We start from the raw sequence: 15,499 nt of genomic DNA on the forward strand, positions 1-15,499 counted from the left end.
CAACTTGCTGCATGTATCCCCCCCCTTCCTCACAAGGCTCTTCAAGCCAAGCTCCTGTTGGCTTAGGAAAGGAAATCTGCAGAAGCACCTTTCCAGAGCTTTTCCACTTTCAAACTGGCCTCGTCTCTACTTCATCCAAGACCATCTTCCAGAAAGAGTTTGAGTAAAGCAAGCTGCAGCAGTGGTCTGCGAACCAGACACATCTCAGGGCTGGACACATATCTGCCCTTGCATTTCCCATGTGAGCTACTTAAAAAGACAGCAAGTGCTTAAAACTGCAGCAGCTGGATTTTACTAGAATGTGCGTATGGAAATATCAGAAATTACAATGATTGGTACAAACCCTCCCTGTCCCACTGTGTTCTTAAACACAGGCCCTTACTTAAAGGCTCATTTATTTGGGTTTCACCTCTTCCACAAATGAAGAGCACACGAGTATTGCCCTGCTGACACCCATGAGAGTGACTGGGCAGGAGTGCATGCACTGTGAACAGCACACAGCGTTTTGCCACTAACTCAGCAGCCACACTGGCTCTGTTAGAAATGAAGGTAGTCTCATGCTGTGAGCAAACTGAACCGAGTTTTCCTTCTACATGTCTTTCAGGCTAAAGCAAGCCAGTTTGTTTCCATGAATAATGCAGTAGGACATAGCTGGTCTTGGAGAAACACTTCAGTTGCACCCCCACACCCTCAGCAAGAAAACTAGGTGTAATCTGGTGTGGGTTACTCCGAAATTCAGTTGCGACGCTGGAGCCTCCCTTCCCTCATTAACCTTTTCAAAAGAACCCTAAGACTCTCAGAAGCCTCCCTGGTGGGAACTGGTGCCACCACTAAAGGCATGTAGCACACACGCTAGGTCACATTTATGGCCACCTCCTCCGCTGCTTAATATCACTGTGAACCCATTGTTGCAGTGGTGATGTATAGGGCAGATGAAAGGTTTGTGAGGCTGTGATTTATCCAGAGCTGGATGCTCTGAGACCGCAGAGGTGGTGACCTTGAGATCATGTCACAGTGGGACTCCTTTATGGGTCCCCCCATGCAATACTGCATCCTGCCAAGGTAAAGATGCAGCCTGGGTCAGAGGCTGACTCTTGCAAAATCTGGGGAATAACATTCAGAAAACAGCATGTTCTGTTGTTTTGCTTCACCTTGTGTGTAAAGGTAACAGTTAAATCATTGCCAAATGCATCAAAGGATACTCCAGGACTACCAACAAGCAAGCTTAAAATGGTCAGGGATTTAACTTGAGTTATGATTCTAAGTCTACACAGTCTCAAAGGAAGTGTGATAGACCACGACACCTGGGAATGTAAGCAAAAATAAAAGACATAAATGCATCCACCGCATTAGTAAAATATTAACAAGGCGAGGAATGTTTTGATAGCCTGTGATTTCTGAGATTCTGCTCTGATTCCCTCGCTGCCACAGCTCTTCGCTATAGCTGCGTAGATGGTGTGCAGCCTTTGCTCTACCATAGAGGAGATAAATAGATTCAAGATTCCAGACCTACTCAGATAACACAGTAAAAGTGGCTACATTATCTCAGGTCTGGCCTTGAGTCGGGAAAACATCTTTAGTCAGGAAAGCTCTTCAAGTCACCAGGAGATACGGCCTGTTCACAGTGACGCTGCTCTGGTGCTCTGCTGTCTGTCTTTTTGGAGAGCAGAAGCAGGTTATATGAAAGCTTTTCATTAGGAGCTTATCTGGTTTTAAGATATTGGAAGGGAAAAAAAGCAATTTAGAGGCTGTGATTTTAAAAAGGCTCCTATGTATGGTTTTTTGCCATGTCAAGACAATGCCTCAGTCTGTTCTGTATAGTCTGCAGTGCTGCAGAGCGTAAAAGAAGGGAGCATTACACAGCACACAGCCTGCTAACTAACAGAGCCACACCATCCATCAACTACAGAATCAGGCAGCCAGGCCCATTCTCGCTCTTACTCTGTTCTGATTTCTTGGTAACTCTTTAGCTAGAAGTATATGGGATGTCTGAGAAAAATAAGCTCAAGGAATAATCTTGTCTTCCAAGGAATATCTGTCTGCATCATCAAGTTATCTAAATAAAGGGAGCCATGGCTATCAATTACCCTCTTAGGTGCTGGTCTACCACTTGTAACATCTGATGAAGAGCCATTGTGTAACGGAGACTGTGGAGAGCAGTAGTTAGTACAGTGATTCAGTTGCACTGAATCATATTTGCCTGCCTACTGTTCCGTGTGATTCTGCAATGACCTGTGTTTGGGTAAGAAATGTACTTCTCTCTTATTAATATGTTTTATTTGGGTAGCTTACCAAAATGCAGACTGCCTGAACACAAGAATCTAGTGCAGAATTCAGCAGAATGTGGCTTGGATCTTAGCTGATAACTGAAGTATCAATATGTGACAAGTAATTACTCAAAAGAAAGTGCTAGAAAAAACTTTGGACAGAATGGTTATAATTCATTCCTAATTTAAAAAAGGGGGAAACTATTAATTTGTCCTTACCTATGGAAAAATTGCAGGTTATAGAGAAAAATAGAACTCTGATAATTGTAAGATTTCCTGGATTTAGGTTTGCGGGACCAAACCAAAGCCAAGTGTTTGAAAGCAACTGAAATTTGCTCTCTTCAAAATACAAATCTAATCCACCAACTCTATGCACTGCCTGTTACAAACAAAAAGTAATCTTTTTTTCCTGTTTATATATCGGTTACACCTCAACTGGGGATACAGAGGAGCCACTGTACTGGCCGCTTGCTGCCAATCTACACCACATTCCTTCAGGTGCTGATTAGAGCAGCCTTATCAGGAAGCTTTGTGCAGGTGCATCAGGGAGCACCTTGGTCTGGCAGCAGGCTGGGGAGCATTCTTCTGCTAAAACATCAGGGCCTAATTACACAGCAGTCATTGGGGAGCACATGCAACACAGAGGATTCCTGATCCAAAGTTCACAAATAATAGTAACAAGCATTTTCTAATGTGCAAAGAAGTGATTTTGCAAGCCACGATTTTGCTCCACCTTGCCAAGAGACTTAAATGGAAACATTCCTTTGCTGAGCGAGCCTATGTGAAAAATACACAATTGAAGCAGTGAACAATGAAACAATTTACAACCAGCTTGTAAAGAGTTCAACAGGTACATGGTTTTTAAAAAAGACGCATGAGTCTGTACTACATTGCTTATTTTCAAAGCATTGTGTGCCTTGAGCAGCAGGATTATGGATTCCCTGGTCTCACCAGGTGAGGAGGAGTGATGCAGGTGGGTAGCAGGAAGAAGACTTGGCAGGGGCATGAAACATTAAGCTTTTGGAGAGAAGAGAATTTAAGCCAATCTGCTGCTCACCTTCCCTTCTGTGCTACAACCTTGCTGGAGAACATGTTGATGGAGGTAAAGTATCACATTAAAAGTCCAGGACTGGGGGAGATACCCCCCGAATAGCTCTGGGAAGGGAGATGAAGGGAGGCACAGGAAGTTAGTTGCCAGCTAAGTAGGAGCTGCACAAAGAACTTGCTTCATGTGAAGGGGTGCAGGAAACCTGTTTCGTTGCTGGGACAAGCAATGGTTTAGACCTAAAGTAGTTATTTTGACAGCAGTTGCCAAAAATACTCCCTCTTCAAAGGGGTGCTCAGTGTGATCTTTATCCAACTAAACCGTATTCAGCACTAAAACCAAAAGCTTTCAAGAGCCTCAATGGAACAGCACGTCCAGTGTGCTGAAACCATCACACTGGCAACCAGACACCCACTTCACACTCTTCCTGGGCACTACAGCCACCTATATGGGGTATTCTTGGAACAGAGCTTTTCTAGTTGGCACATGAGAAGCAGAAATAGGTTTGGAATTTTATTTCGCTCACAGAATAAAACCTTTTGTCTTCATGGCAAAGTAGCAAGATTTTGTGATGTGACAATCTGTAGGACTGAAATGTTTCTAGGAAAGGTGAAGAAATCTTGGTAATAGATTTATGGAATCTGATTGCTTTGATAGCAAGAACTTCAGAATATACATGTTTGCCACTCTGATCTTGATTGTTACTAATGTGAAGGTGATTCAAATGTAAATAAATTGCTCTTTAACAGTTAAATAAGGTACATCAGATGTACTGAAAGGTATATGATTTTACGTATTTTTAATATATACATTAATTAGATTGCTTGGTTCATATAAAGGCACATGAGTACAGGAAGATAGCTGTGGCGTTACTAGCTCCTCTAAAGAGCACAGGGTCAAGAGTTATCTACATATAACCAAGCAAGGTAAACACTGTATTGATCTTTGCTTTGTTGTAGATGGGGTTTTGTTACTGTTCACTGTCCCCCCAGTAAAAACTTCAGAGATTACCAGCATAAACCAGTATCCATAGGATTCAGCAGCAACTCCTCTGCTAAGTCTAGTGCCGAGTTACAAAATTGTTTGTCCTTTGTGGCTCTTGCTTCAGGTGGAGGATGGGAACTTCTCCCTCCTCTTCACCGCAGTCATCCTGTGCCACCAGATGAGAAAGCTCACACTGTACCAGTCCTGCGAACAAAACGAACAGTTCTTTTCTGCAGCGCTGACAACCCGATACCATTCACAAGTACTGCCAATTTAAATTAGGAACGTGGAAAAGGTACAAGAAGTTTAGGCAGCTTAACTAAATTGGTGTGCTTATTGAAAAGGCCTCTGGTACCCTGAATTTGTATGCAGCCAGCAGAGCTGCTAAGCCAGAACAATCGATCACCAGGAACACAAATGTGGACCAGAAATGTTTCATTCAATTAAGCATTCAGGAGGATTTTTGTCCTCCACCTCAGCATTCAAACAACAAATGTACCCAGGTGTTATTTTTGAAATAGAATTGTAATTTGAATAAGGACAAGCCAATAAGATCATTACCAGAAAGGTCACAAACATCCTTAAAAACAGTGCAAATTGACCTATTTTCTAGTAACAACAGACTTAAAGGTATGATTTTTTGGACACTTTACATGCAGTTATTTTTGTGTCCCAGTGTTCCAATATAATCATTGTTATATTATACAAAATGTCCTGGATTTGATACACAAACATTTCCTTCACAAGACCAAAATCCTTTTTTCTTACAATTCATTAGGTTTAAAAAACCTATATATGACACTCCACTAGAGTTTTCTCACTTCCAGAAGCTTCTTTCACATTGTGTGAATAAAGGTAAACCTGCCATGAACTATCACCTGGTTGATAAAAGTAGCTCTGTTGCCATATGCAGAGAATATAACAGTTGAGGTGACCTGTGTAAGTGAGGTACAAGGACACCTTTTATCAAAAGCACACTCTTGTCCTTGGCTAGTCAAGGTGTTTCACTGTTGTACCCTGTGTACATTGAGGTAATGGGTAACACAAGAAAGAACTGATTTACTCAGTACAGTAAAATCAGTTATTTACAGAAGCATGATTATAAGGAGACATGTTTGCTTCTATTGCCCTGCACACAATTCCAGCTATTTAAAACAGTTGTACAAATTATTAGGACATTAATGCTGTATATCTTGCACTGTTGCTGGATGCCCAACACTACAGAGAACCAGGTCCCTTAAGATATACACAGACTTCATGGCACAAACTCTCCCACGAAATTAGGTCTAAGCAGATTAATTTGCATACTGCAAGAAGTCTAAATGCAATTTCATGGTGCTCCCTGTAGGCTTATTTACGATGTTCCTCTCTGCTACCGCAACATGGACTGATTCTGTACAAATTACAGCGGACTTTCTTACACTGCAGTGAGCCCTTTGGGCTCCTTTGTAAGTCTGCAGTTCCAGGGAGAGAACAGAAAATTGACTCCTAAGTGAGGGAACTGTACCCTTCTCTTGTTCTACAAGAGCCTGAGAGCATAGTTTTACAGGTATGAAAATTGTAATGAGGTCCCATTCATTTCCATTACCCTCCTCCTCACTGCCTAACTCTCTCCTGAAGACATAATGCCCCCAGAAGCTGGGCCTCCTGGGACCTACGTTGCTGATAAGTCCTCTGTCTTTGTTCTGAGTAACATTGGGTAGCCATCCAATCCTGGTGCAAATTGTTCCTGTATGCATGTTTACATAAGCAGATCTGCTCCAAACAGCTTGGAATCAAAAGCAACAAGCAATGTGGTAGAACCCCCAGTGCTGTGCTCAGCAGAGCTATAGCTGAACAAGAAGCAAAGAACCGCAGTCTGTGATCTCAAATGGCTCTGTTTCTAGTTACACGAGGACAGAAACCACACCGCCAGTTCAACCAATGGCATTTGAAAACTCAAAGATGCTCTCACTGAATTTGAGCACTGCTTTTCTAACAAGCAGAGATGATATCAGCGTAAGTTTTTTCCGGCTGAATTAACAGCAATCACCTAAACGAACAATTTGCTTTCTGGACAAGCTGCCCGTAAACAATTTTGAAGGGTAAAATTATCCAAGATTAGAAAGATCAAGTGAGCTTTTAGAGCAACGTTACTGAGTTGTTATGTAATATACTTAATCATACAGCTTGTGTTTTGGACATCTTTTTCGATTATGCTTGTGAACAAAGTATATTTCAGACTCCTAAAATAAATACCAACCTACAGACACTGATAACCAATGGCTTGTATTGAATATCCCCCCTCTTGCTAAGTTACAGATCAGAAATGCGAGAGGTCTGTGACACGTTTCTAGTTTTGATATATAAATTATCAAACAAGGACTAGTTCAGTTCCAATGTAGACTAGACATACCGAGTTTTACAAAATTACAGAGTGGTTGAAGCCGGAAGCAAGCTCTGCACATTATCTAGTCCAACCCTCGTGCTAAAGAAAGTTCACCTAGAGCAGATTGCATAGCATCACATGCAGGTGGATGAAGTTAGCTCTCCTAAAATCCAGGGCTGTAACTCAACTTATTACCCGGCTTTCCCCTTGCAGGATCCTGAACTCCATTACCACATGGTCACTCCACCCAAGGCTGCCCCCAACCTTCACATCCCCAACCAAACTTTGTTTGTTAGTACAAGGTCCAGCAGCACACCTCGCCTTACTGACTCCTTCACCAACTGTGTCAGAAAGTTATCATCAGTGCAGGAACCTCCTGGACTGTGTGTGCTCAGCTGTGTTGTTTTTCTGGCAGATTATCAGGGTACTTGAAGTCCTGCATAAAAAGCAGGGCCTGTGATCATGAGGTTGCTTTCAGCTGCATTGTTGACTTTGTGATCAGCTAGGTGGCCTGTAGTAACAGCCCCACAACAGTGTCACCTATGCTAGTCTGCCCCTTAATTCTTACCCATAAGTTCTGGACTCATTCTTCATCCACCCCTAGGCAAATCTTGACATATTACAGTTGCTGTCTCACATGAAGAGCAACTCCATGAACTTGCCTTCCCGCCCTGTCTTTCCTAAAAACTTGTATCCGTGACAGCATTCCAGTCGTGCAGGCTATCCCTGCAACTCTCCAATTCTTCCTGTTTATTCCCCGTAACGTCCACATTCTGGTCCACGTTTCATTCTGTTCTTGCCAGCACTGTATCAGCTCTAGATAAGTTTTGATCACCAACTAATTCTCATGTTGACTTTGATTTTGTAATTCATTGTACATCAATACTTTGTTGGTGGAACAAAGCGTATGTTGTCACAAGCAATATTTAGCATCTCTTTAGCAGGTGCTTTGATTATTTTCCGCCCCTCAGTTAATGTTTTTAGAGGACTGAACGAATGGACTTCCCACCACAGGTGGCACTCAGTTAATGGTGTTTACTTAGCTATTTCAAACAAAAGCAACCAAACCCAGCTCTCAAGACGTCTAAACAATGGGTGAAACACAGCCCACTGCATCTTCACTCTGGGCTTTCATTCTTCAGAAATATTCACATAACCATATCTACATTTTTCTTCAGTCCATGCTAAAAAACTTAAATCAAGTTTGGGGTAGCTTTCCAGCTTCAAATTAAAATTGGAATTACACCCCTGTATGTGACGGCTATAAACTGTTTTTCAGGCATCTCATGGTGCTTCCTTAAGCTATCATTCTGTATGTAGATTTGCTTAATTATTTTAACCCTGTTATATCTAGGTTTTAATTACAATTAATGACATATTGTTTAAATAGGATTTTCTTTACCCCAGTGATGCTACAACAATAACGCTAAATCATGCACACAGCAATCTGAGACTGTCCTTGTATTCTAGACCAAGTCTTCCACACCATTCTCTATATAAAACTCATCTTTTCCTAAAACTCTTTAGCTCAGTGGTTGTCTTCATTTACAGGTTGGCTCTGCAGTGTGCTAGACTATGGGTATGAACAGCAAACAGTGACTCTACCTCTAGAGTTGTATTTTAAGACAAAAACCAAATATTACACAGGACCAGCTCAGATTCTTAGAAGAAAGGCATCATAACAAAATTTCCTCAAATCAAGCTCCTGCCTGCTAAAATAGTTAATATTTGCAAGACTACTTACATTGTGTGATGCATCTGATGATACATGGGGCATGAACTAAAGCATCTTAAAAGAACCGTGTCTGTGTGTTTTCTATTTCCTTGAGTGCCTCTTGGCTTCCTGACAAAAGTACGGAATTACATTATCAACAGTTTCAGCGTGGCCAATGCAAATTACCCTTCTGAACCAAACACACCCTGCCACCTGAAGAGATTAAGGAATACCAACGATTTTGATTTTAGTAACCAGCAGTGGGATTTGCAAACCATTCACCGCTGGCCAAATTTTGCTCTATTGACATCAACAGTAAAACTCTAATTCCAAAAAGATTGGAAAGAATCCAGTCCTGAATACTTCTGGAACACCCTACCCTCAAAACCTTTATTTTAAATTACTTCAAAACATGCAATTTATAAGCTCTACCATGGGAAATTCTGCCAGAGTGGAATGAATGGCAGCTGGGAGTATAAGCAAACAGATGATCCATATGATATTCTTACTTGGAGCTTTGAAATCTGACAACTGAAAATAATTTACTTGGCAGCAAAAACAAATCTTCCCCACCCCCTTTTCAGTACATGAAATATTCATCTCTTAATTTACTTTTCCACAAGAAAACGGCAACAACATTTTGCACTACTAAGTTTTGTGCAAGACCTTAAGCAGTCTGACTTGTGCTCAAATCTCAGTGCAATAGAGACGTATATAAACTATGTAAAAGTCCAACAGAATAAAACTAAAGACACTTACATTACAGTCTATAACTACTTCGAAGATTCCGATTAGAAATTGCAAGGGACCTTTTCTCCCTGTGCTCACACAAAATATTGGGAAGATATTAAAAACCTTCTTAAAGTAGACTCAGTATGAATGAAAACAGAAAATGGTGAAATGGGAATAGTTCACAATTAAACCAAGAAGCCACAATGAAAGGACAGATCACTTATACAGCAGATCAAAGATCATTGTTCTTAAAGCAAAAACCAAAGGTAATTGAGAAAATGCATGAGTTAAGCCAAAAACTTGTCATGTCCTGCTGAACAAGATCAAAGATGAGCTCAGGTTAACAGCGTATGGATTAGTGAGGAATGGTATAAATAACACAACTTTATATGACCCCAAACCTTCAGACTGGGCACCTGGTAGCACAACACAGAGCAGGAGTGGTGAGGTGAGCTACTGGGCTAAGAAAGAGGCAAGGCTGAGGACAGCACCTCAAATCAATTTAGACATTAGGTTATCAGTAGCAATCACAGAAAGATAACTGAGCTTTGCAGAGAGGAGGGGGGGCTGATTCTGCTCAAGTGATCAAGTACAGTTTGATTGAATCTCCACTTTGTAAAAATGCAACAATTCAATAGGAATTAAGCAGCACTGTAACTCATAGTGAGGTGAAGTAGTTTGTGATAACAGGTGGCTCTCCATATTCTGTTAGTTGAAGATGGGGTTTTTGTTTAGCATTTCTGAGAAACAGCAGCAACAAAACTCCAACACTATAATAAACCTATTGAGTTTTATAGACTGGTTGAAGGGAGGAAGCTCCACCAGAAGTGAAAATCATGACTACTGCAGCTGAAAACTGCAGACTGAGGAGACTGGAAAGAACTTGGCAGTCTGAGGAACTTGGTATAGAGTTTAATAGGACCGAGCTACAGAAGTACCTTGAGATCTTCCTTCTTCTTTGACTCATGGTAATTGACACACTGTAAGGTCTTACATCAAACCAGGTGAGAACAGATGAAATACTGTGAATAAAAAAAGATACAGCAATAAAACTTTAGTTTGGAAGAAAAAACAGAGGTATAGCACCTCAATAGCTGTAAAAAAGGTCACCCTGTTACTTACGTGTACAATTACTTTCCTTTAACTAACACATATGATAAAACACTGTTGGAGAGGAGCCACAGCAGTTCAAACCATCATTTCCCAGCTCAGACCAAGAGGGTAGATGGGACCTAGCTCAGATCAGTGAGATTTCTTAGTCTTAACATGACAAAAGTGGGAATCAGACCACATTGGTATTGCATCTGCAGCCCTATGAAGAAAATGATCTACAGTTAAACTACACAAACCTGGGTTGCTATTTCTACTACAAAATGATGCAAAAGTACTGACCTGGCAACATCTTTTTACATAAGCCAAAAATTATTGATGCCCTGCCTTCAATAATATACAAACAAGGAGTAGTGGACAACTGAAAAGAGTGCAGCTGATACGCAGTTCCAATGAAAGTACTCTTTATGCAGTGTAAGAAGCAGTAATAGCTTAAATCTAGGAGGGACTTAATATTATAGTTCTTGGGGTTGCTTTTTAATCATTTTCACATTACTGTTGCTATAAAAGCACACATTTTTACTGCACATTTATGAGTTCCATCATTACAGCTTTTTCCCTCTTCCCGTCTGTTCTTGATAGCAGGAGTATGTGTAGATGAAAACCCCAGATTTCATGTAGCACAGCAGAAAAGATTTGTTATTTTTTTAATATTTTGTCTTCTTTTTTGTTTGTTTGTTGGGTTTTTGTCTTCTATAGCACACAGCAGAGGACAGAGAGGCCATAACCTATCTGCAAATTGCAACGGCAGCAGCAAGGTCTAAAGCATAGATTTTGAAAAAGCCCAGAGGTATCTGGATGTCACAGCATAACAGCAACTCTAAGAAACTTGTGCCATACTGGACCTGAAATCAGCATCTTGAGTCTGGGTATGCGGGGGAGGCCACATTATTTCCTAACACAGACTGCATCCTTCTGTATATTTTCTTGGCTTTATTCCCTTCTGGTTACTTTCTATCAGTCAAGTGTGTTGTATGTATTTTATGTGTACATTTTGGAGGTAAAAAAATGAAGTGATGAACCTAATAGGATCCATTACTAAAATCCTGAGAACATTATTTATCAATCTTTCCAAGCAGCTTGCAGTTTGGGGAGGGGGGGCGGGTGTGTGTGGGGGGTGTGTTTCTACAGAGTTGCAATTGATTTTCTTTCACTTTCCTAACTACATGAGATAATATTCTATTTTGAAGGCACTGATCATGATATAGCCAAACAGAAGCTGGGACTTCATCCTCCTACATCATCTGCATTAAGACTCAATGGCAAGAGCACTGTAAAACCCAAGCCAAATTTCCTTATATAATTTACTTTCATGTAATCCCTTCACTTGTCAGGAGACAGTCTGAAAAACACTCTGAATCATAGGCCACATACCACCTCTGCTTTAGTGTGCAATATACCACTGAGAAGGAAATAAAATGACCTCACCTGCTACATGAAACAAACCAAGGATCCACGTGACCTATCATCTCCAAACCCAGCCAGTGCTAAAAGCAGGAAATTACAGCACTTTTTTACCCCCTGGTTTTGTGCACACTGCTCTTGCTAGGCCTATGCTTATTTCCAACTACTCCTGCTCATGATTTTAATAAAGTATATTTAATTGAAATACATTTTTAGACTGTGCTGTGAATTAAATTAACTTTGTGTCTTACAGTAAGCACAACACAATCTGAACATGTCAAGCCGTTGTTGGTCTCTATACCTTTTTCAATCTGAAAGACTGAGTGTTTTCAGTCTTAAAGCATTCAGCATCTATGCACTGAGTCAAAGCTGTAGAAATTAAACATCAAAGCATAGGAGGAAAACTCTCATCTTTACATCAAAGTTCACTGAACAGAAAAGGTCCTCTTTTGCAGCAACGAGCGTCAGTGAAGGTCATGCAGCTTTCACCTTTATTAAGATAAGCAAAAGTATTGATGTGTGGAAAAATCCAGTGAGCTGCATCAGAAACCAAATGTAGAAAGCTTTAAGAAAACATGTTCCATATAGATCTGATAGCCATCTCATAAGCTGTACTTTTGTAAGAAATGTCTGCCTGCATTGATCTAAACCAGGATACATGGGATGCACAATCGTTGTTTCTCTGATACAAGTACATTTAGCTTATACTCTCACCCTACTGCTATTTCGTTCCTTGCATAAAATGAGAAATCTTGGATATGACTGTAACATTATGTGAAAGCATGAGGAAACATAAGGAAGATACAGGCAACTAATCATCAACTCGAATAGTTAGGACAAGCAACCGTTATTACTTGAGTATTGTCTCTAAGCTTTCCACTGAAGATCAGTATGTATGATATATTAATGTAAGGCCACAGAGTGTCATAAACCTAACTCTAACACTAATACCTGCATCCAAACATTAGATTCCTAAAAACAAAGCTGTGCAAACCCTGCAGATCACAAACCTATGTTACTAAGTAAAAGCCATCACACAAATTCTGATACTGACAAGCACGTAAGAACTAAAATTCTTGAGGAGTACCAGGCTTTCAAGATGTCCCCCAACAACGGTTCCCAATTCAAAAACAAAAAAGGGAAGAACAACAATTCCTGTGTCTTGCCAGACCCTTGCGTGTAGCCCTGTGTAAAGAAAACCATAGTCCAGGGCTCAGCACACATTACTCCTCAAGCACATTTCATTCTACAGCTTTTCTACCTGCATTTGATCATTGAGTCTTAACAGTTGTAACAAGTTACTAAAAGGAAGTAGGAAATATCATGCTTTTCAACTGCGTGCTAGAACACAGAATGCATACATAGGTATGAAAATATGCCACCTTCTGTGACAATCTTCAGTCTTGCTGGACAAATTGAACCTTCTTGCAGATTCAGTTAACAAAAAGTCAAAGCAGCATTCCTACATTTGCAATCAATAGCCAATATAAACAAAAATGTACAGATTAAAAACCATATTATAGCTTTCCTCCATCTTTATTTCCCCCCAAACTCTCATATAATCCCTACTAAGCAAACCATACATACAAAAATTCATAAAATGACTGAGTTTTGCTTATATTTGCTAGTTAATACAAATCTATAATGGTGTAAGCCAATTAGTTAGCCCTTGACTGTTCTCCAGCAAACTTGGCTTTTTTTCTTCTGCTAGTCTTCACTTTTCCAATGAGTAATAAAAGGAAAAAGTTTAATGTTATAACTTCGTTTAGAGGATAGGATTCATACAAACCAGCTCTCCCTTAGCAAACTGCACAGTCCCAAGTATACAGTCCCCCAAGGTGGTGGTCAGGGTGAATGAGCTCATATACAACAATAAAGTTACCAGATTTATCAGGACAGATTTAGACTTACTTCATATTCCTAGACTAATACTAATCCCTTTGTTTTGCTTCACTACTTTAACATGATATATCATAAATTTAATTAGGTGAATGATATCCCTGAACAAACATTTATATTCCAAAAAGCCTAAAGATGTAATAAAAACCAGTCAAAGTTAATTGATAGGAGATTTCTTAGTGTAACTACTCACAAGAAGTCACACAACAGAGTGCTTTCAAGTGACATATTATGCCAACCAGTTTCTTCAAAATGAGCTTTTGGCATGGAATAATGGCCCCAACTGAGTGATAACAGTCAAATGTAAAAGTCGTGAGCCTTATAAACTCATGAAACTATTGGATACTTCATTAGTTTAAAATACAAACTCTAAATTTGATTTTGTATTAAACCAGTTCTACTGAAAAGAAAAAATAAAAAATCTTCACATTTTTTAATTATCGCCTTAAGATTGCCTAAGAATGAGGTAGGCGAAACTTAAAGCATGCGCCATGGATGAAGTCTCAAGTACACTTTTTTCATTCTTGCTCTCTCCAGATGTACTAAAACCAGCAAACTGAATCCATTTATGCTGTGTAAAATCAGGAAAACAATTGTGCTTAAGAGTCAATTATATCTCTCCATCAATCTTTCTGACCAGATATTTCAGAAAGACAGAACAGCAAAGAGTGGACATGCAACATTACCACTTAGTGGCATGTGGGTACTTCATTAATAGCTACGGCAAATGAGGACTTTACTAACACTGCACTAACTTGTATAATAGACTGCCAGTATACTTACAAGTGTGTAAACCATTAATGTGAAAAAGCTTATCTTCTGCAACAGAAAGATTGATAGGAAACAAAACTTCAGCTGTCAGTAGTTGAAAGCAGTACATCCTAAAACATTTCTATATTGAACTTCTTCGAAACTTAAGGCAACTTTCTCCCTTCAAGAAAGGAAAAAAAGGAGCAAAATAATGAAACTACTTTAAAATACCAGTTAAAAATGGTGCAGTATGGCTAAACAGGTAGAATGTTGCTTAAAAGGCACATTTTAATCACTCTTACAGGCAAATCAAAACACACAAAATAATAGCACTTTTAAACAAGGAATGTGAAACTGTACCTTTCAGTAACTGCAAGTCATGTCAAAACAAGAAGTAAAACTGAAAAACCCAGTTTAAATGTCTATGATACTGTAGCAGCAGCAATGTTTAAGGAACAATACAATACAAGAATTAACAGAATCTCTTCAAACGGATCACAAGTAGGCAGTCTGCAAAAGAATTTGCAAGCCCAAGAAATGAACAAGTATGAAAGGAGTCTTTGGGCATTTGACAGCTGCATCACAAAAGTCAAATGAATGATTTGTCTGTAATAGGGATTATTTTCCCAAAGTTTTTAAAAACTAGGGATGAATAAACAAGGGCCTGTCTGGAACATTTTAGAACAAATTTGTGAATAAAGACCAAGTCATTAGAATTTAATGGTACTTTTTATCATTAATTGCACAGCACGAAGTTGAATAGCAATGCCTAAAAAAAACACCTAAACAAACAAGTCTCAGGAGTCAGCACCTAAGCACAGAACATGAATCAAAGGGCATGATAGATACCATGAAAGAGAAGGGACTCCTACTATACACTGAGGCCATTAATTCAGAAAGGAGAGGAATAAATAGTTTTCTTAAGTGAAAAGCTTTCAAAGTTCTGGTTTTAGCATCGACTGATGTGAAAAAAAAAAAAAAAAGAAACCCAGCAAAATACTAAAAACTAACCAGGGCCGCAGACTCCAAAAGATCTTAGATTCTGACAAGATCCTCACGGACAGAGCCGCAGATGGATTTTAACACTGTTGCCTGGCTGATGGAGTCTGGAAAGGGAAGCTCCAACCGTAATTCCAAGATAGCTTCCACTCCCTTCAGAAAGTTCTGGAAGTGTAGACAGCTCACTGAAAATATTATCCCAAGCTACCAAATGTAAACAAGCTTAC

General features: G+C 39.7%; 1 long non-coding RNA gene across 1 annotated transcript; it reads right to left on the bottom strand.

Annotated features, from left to right (window-relative positions):
• Positions 1-4,091: 4,091 nt before the first annotated feature.
• LOC136023167 (uncharacterized) lies at positions 4,092-11,664 on the bottom strand. The gene is made up of 4 exons (XR_010616504.1): positions 10,049-11,664; positions 9,138-9,196; positions 8,409-8,507; positions 4,092-4,500 (listed from the first exon to the last, which is right to left on the bottom strand). It is a non-coding gene; the product is annotated as an uncharacterized LOC136023167 (long non-coding RNA).
• Between the last annotated feature and the right edge of the window lie 3,835 nt (positions 11,665-15,499).

The sequence above is a fragment of the Lathamus discolor genome, chromosome 1 (genome assembly GCF_037157495.1).
Source record: "Lathamus discolor isolate bLatDis1 chromosome 1, bLatDis1.hap1, whole genome shotgun sequence".
Classification (NCBI taxonomy): domain Eukaryota; kingdom Metazoa; phylum Chordata; class Aves; order Psittaciformes; family Psittacidae; genus Lathamus; species Lathamus discolor.